The sequence below is a fragment of the Schistocerca serialis genome, unplaced genomic scaffold, assembly GCF_023864345.2.
Source record: "Schistocerca serialis cubense isolate TAMUIC-IGC-003099 unplaced genomic scaffold, iqSchSeri2.2 HiC_scaffold_1089, whole genome shotgun sequence".
NCBI lineage: Eukaryota > Metazoa > Arthropoda > Insecta > Orthoptera > Acrididae > Schistocerca > Schistocerca serialis.
In genome coordinates, this window is record NW_026047281.1 from 22501 (window position 1) to 27500 (window position 5000).

At 52.2% G+C, this 5000-nt stretch overlaps 1 non-coding gene across 1 annotated transcript in view; it reads right to left on the reverse strand.

Annotated features, from left to right (window-relative positions):
• LOC126431316 (small subunit ribosomal RNA) overlaps window positions 1-1094 on the reverse strand; it is a 1909-nt gene extending 815 nt beyond the window's left edge. The window contains exon 1 of the ribosomal RNA XR_007577551.1: window positions 1-1094. This exon is cut by the window's left edge and continues 815 nt beyond it. This is a non-coding gene — a ribosomal RNA (small subunit ribosomal RNA).
• Between the last annotated feature and the right edge of the window lie 3906 nt (window positions 1095-5000).

The window sequence follows — 5000 nt, forward strand, 5'->3', positions numbered from 1 at the left end:
GCCTTCGAACCTCTAACTTTCGTTCTTGATTAATGAAAACATACTTGGCAAATGCTTTCGCTTCTGTTCGTCTTGCGACGATCCAAGAATTTCACCTCTAACGTCGCAATACGAATGCCCCCGCCTGTCCCTATTAATCATTACCTCGGGTTCCGAAAACCAACAAAATAGAACCGAGGTCCTATTCCATTATTCCATGCACACAGTATTCAGGCGGGCTTGCCTGCTTTAAGCACTCTAATTTGTTCAAAGTAAACGTGCCGGCCCACCGAGACACTCAATAAAGAGCACCCTGGTAGGATTTCAACGGGGTCCGCCTCGGGACGCACGAGCACGCACGAGGCGGTCGCACGCCTTCGGCTCGCCCCACCGGCAGGACGTCCCACGATACATGCCAGTTAAACACCGACGGGCGGTGAACCAACAGCGTGGGACACAAATCCAACTACGAGCTTTTTAACCGCAACAACTTTAATATACGCTATTGGAGCTGGAATTACCGCGGCTGCTGGCACCAGACTTGCCCTCCAATAGATACTCGTTAAAGGATTTAAAGTGTACTCATTCCGATTACGGGGCCTCGGATGAGTCCCGTATCGTTATTTTTCGTCACTACCTCCCCGTGCCGGGAGTGGGTAATTTGCGCGCCTGCTGCCTTCCTTGGATGTGGTAGCCGTTTCTCAGGCTCCCTCTCCGGAATCGAACCCTGATTCCCCGTTACCCGTTACAACCATGGTAGGCGCAGAACCTACCATCGACAGTTGATAAGGCAGACATTTGAAAGATGCGTCGCCGGTACGAGGACCGTGCGATCAGCCCTAAGTTATTCAGAGTCACCAAGGCAAACGGACCGGACGAGCCGACCGATTGGTTTTGATCTAATAAAAGCGTCCCTTCCATCTCTGGTCGGGACTCTGTTTGCATGTATTAGCTCTAGAATTACCACAGTTATCCAAGTAACGTGGGTACGATCTAAGGAACCATAACTGATTTAATGAGCCATTCGCGGTTTCACCTTAATGCGGCTTGTACTGAGACATGCATGGCTTAATCTTTGAGACAAGCATATGACTACTGGCAGGATCAACCAGGGAGCTGCGTCAACTAGAGCTGAGCAGCCGGCCGCCCGGGAGTGTGTCCCGGGGGCCCGCGCGAACACGCAAGCGTCCGCTCAATTATTCTGCAAACAGGAGGAGGCTGAGCTCCCCTGCACAACACACCTCGAAACCCTCTCAGGTCCCGGCGGCGCGCAGCGCCGTCCTAAGTACTTGGTCGGGTTCGAGAGAGGCGCAATCGCCCGGAGTTAGGCGAGTAGACGCTTTAGGTGCGACCACCCGTGCTCCCAACTGAGCTTGCCGCTGCCGACAGAGGCCCGGGAGCGTGCTGTCGTGGCATTGCCGGCGGGAGACAACACGCGCCACCTACGGTGACCGGCAGCTCCAACGCCAGCGCCACAGAAGGACAAAAGCCCTACTTGGGTGCCGAAGCGAACTCTCCCAGCACAGCGCACGCGCCAACACGTCCGCACAGCTGCGATACAAACCACCTGCGAGAACCGCTGGGGCGACCGAGCAGCAGACGGCGTCGCGGCGCCGAGCGCCGGGCGGCGGCGCATCCTCAGCGCACAAAGTCCTCAATCGGACCAGCACACTGCAGATGGCCACCGCGCTTCGCACCGGGCCCGCGAGGACCTACTTTGGCCGCAAGGCGCCGCGAGCAGGGGGCGCCGGCGCGCAGCTGCGCCGCCTGCCGCGTCCGTCGGCCGGCGCGCCTGCCACCGGCCGCCCCCACCAGCCGGCTGTAGCGCGTGCGCCCACGCACCGCGCTGCCAGCACGCCGGGCGGCCCCCCCTCACCGGCCGGGGACGGTCCCACCCAGCCACCGCCGCGTATCGCCTCACACCCAGATCCCCTTTCACGTTCGTGGGCATGGTGGGTCCCCTTTCACGTTCGTGGGCATGGTGGGTATCCCTGAAACAACCGGTTAATAGCTCGACCGATCGTCGCCAACACTGATTCACCTCTAGCGAGAACAACCGCACCACAACGGGTTACCGGTTGTTCATTTGCGTAACGTCACCAGCAAACGTACACGTCCATCGCCATTTGCAACGAGTATTGCATGCCTGTGTCAGGTGTCACAACACACTACGTCTGCCCACATAGACGCAACAACATGTGCACGCCTAGAGAACACGTGGAAGGTAGACCCCGTACGTATGCGGTGTCCATTGCGCGAACGACTGTCAGCCCGCCTCTGCAGCATGTCGCAGATGTGGAACGCGGTGCAACATGCTATCACGGTGTGTGAGAAGAGACGACTACGTCCGAATACACGCTCCACTACATCAACAGACTGCTCATGCTGATCGCCATCCAGGGCGTCCGTTCCTCCCACACGTCTGTATGGCGTACCACACTGCAATCCAGCTCTTATAGGGAGACGACACGTAGCTGCGTGCACAATATTTGGACTGTATGGTCCGCCGTTGCTAGGCGCTGTCGTCATACGGTCACATGGGCCACGATGTATCATTCAGTACATACGGAGCAATGTGCAGTACAGTTTGTGGGTTTTGCGTACATCGGCGGACAGGTGACAGGCCGTACCACAACGTAGGCTGAGTACGTCGGCATGCGAAGGGCATTGAACATGCAAACTTCTCACCGACCAGCTTGCGAAGGCAGGGGGGAAGGGGGGGGGGCATGTACGTCCTGCTGCTATCCACACTACAGTGTATAGCAGGAGCATGTGGAAAGTCAGCAACACCTGCAAGGTGTTTAACATGACGCGATACACAGGGGACCGGGCAGTGCGAGTAGCGAACTATATTGCGAGGGTTGCGGTTAGGCAACACTACACTACTTTAACGGGTTGCATAACAATTACAGAGCAGGTTCAGCGACAACGTGCGTCAGGTTAAGGCGCAATATAGTTTAGGTTACGGCGCACTTTAGGTTAGGTTAAGGCACATTATAGGTTAGGTTAAGGCACAACATGGGTTACGTTAAGGCACAACATGGGTTACGTTAAGGCACAACATGGGTTACGTTAAGGCACAACATGGGTTAGGTTAAGGCACAACATGGGTTAGGTTAAGGCACAACATGGGTTAGGTTAAGGCACAACATGGGTTAGGTTAAGGCACAACATGGGTTAGGTTAAGGCACAACATGGGTTAGGTTAAGGCACAACATGGGTTAGGTTAAGGCACAACATGGGTTAGGTTAAGGCACAACATGGGTTAGGTTAAGGCACAACATGGGTTAGGTTAAGGCACAACATGGGTTAGGTTAAGGCACAACATGGGTTAGGTTAAGGCACAACATGGGTTAGGTTAAGGCACAACATGGGTTAGGTTAAGGCACAACATGGGTTAGGTTAAGGCACAACATGGGTTAGGTTAAGGCACAACATGGGTTAGGTTAAGGCACAACATGGGTTAGGTTAAGGCACAACATGGGTTAGGTTAAGGCACAACATGGGTTAGGTTAAGGCACAACATGGGTTAGGTTAAGGCACAACATGGGTTAGGTTAAGGCACAACATGGGTTAGGTTAAGGCACAACATGGGTTAGGTTAAGGCACAACATGGGTTAGGTTAAGGCACAACATGGGTTAGGTTAAGGCACAACATGGGTTAGGTTAAGGCACAACATGGGTTAGGTTAAGGCACAACATGGGTTAGGTTAAGGCACAACATGGGTTAGGTTAAGGCACAACATGGGTTAGGTTAAGGCACAACATGGGTTAGGTTAAGGCACAACATGGGTTAGGTTAAGGCACAACATGGGTTAGGTTAAGGCACACCATGGGTTAGGTTAAGGCACACCATGGGTTAGGTTAAGGCACACCATGGGTTAGGTTAAGGCACACCATGGGTTAGGTTAAGGCACAACATGGGTTAGGTTAAGGCACAACATGGGTTAGGTTAAGGCACAACATGGGTTAGGTTAAGGCACAACATGGGTTAGGTTAAGGCACAACGTAGGTTAGGTTAAGGCGCAACGTAGGTTAGGTTAAGGCACAACGTGGGTTAGGTTAAGGCACAACGTGGGTTAGGTTAAGGCACAACGTGGGTTAGGTTAAGGCACAACGTGGGTTAGGTTAAGGCACAACATGGGTTAGGTTAAGGCACAACATGGGTTAGGTTAAGGCACAACATGGGTTAGGTTAAGGCACAACATGGGTTAGGTTAAGGCACAACATGGGTTAGGTTAAGGCACAACATGGGTTAGGTTAAGGCACAACATGGGTTAGGTTAAGGCACAACATGGGTTAGGTTAAGGCACAACATGGGTTAGGTTAAGGCACAACATGGGTTAGGTTAAGGCACAACGTAGGTTAGGTTAAGGCACAACGTGGGTTAGGTTAAGGCACAACATGGGTTAGGTTAAGGCACAACATGGGTTAGGTTAAGGCACAACATGGGTTAGGTTAAGGCACAACATGGGTTAGGTTAAGGCACAACATGGGTTAGGTTAAGGCACAACATGGGTTAGGTTACGGCACAACATGGGTTACGTTACGGCACAACATGGGTTACGTTACGGCACAACATGGGTTACGTTACGGCACAACATGGGTTACGTTACGGCACAACATGGGTTACGTTACGGCACAACATGGGTTACGTTACGGCACAACATGGGTTACGTTACGGCACAAATTAGGTTAGGTTACGGCACAAATTAGGTTAGGTTAAGGCACAAATTAGGTTAGGTTAAGGCACAAATTAGGTTAGGTTAAGGCACAAATTAGGTTAGGTTAAGGCACAAATTAGGTTAGGTTAAGGCACAAATTAGGTTAGGTTAAGGCACAAATTAGGTTAGGTTAAGGCACAAATTAGGTTAGGTTAAGGCACAAATTAGGTTAGGTTAAGGCACGATATAGGTTAGGTTAAGGCACGATATAGGTTAGGTTAAGGCACGATATAGGTTAGGTTAAGGCACGATATAGGTTAGGTTAAGGCACGATATAGGTTAGGTTAAGGCACGATA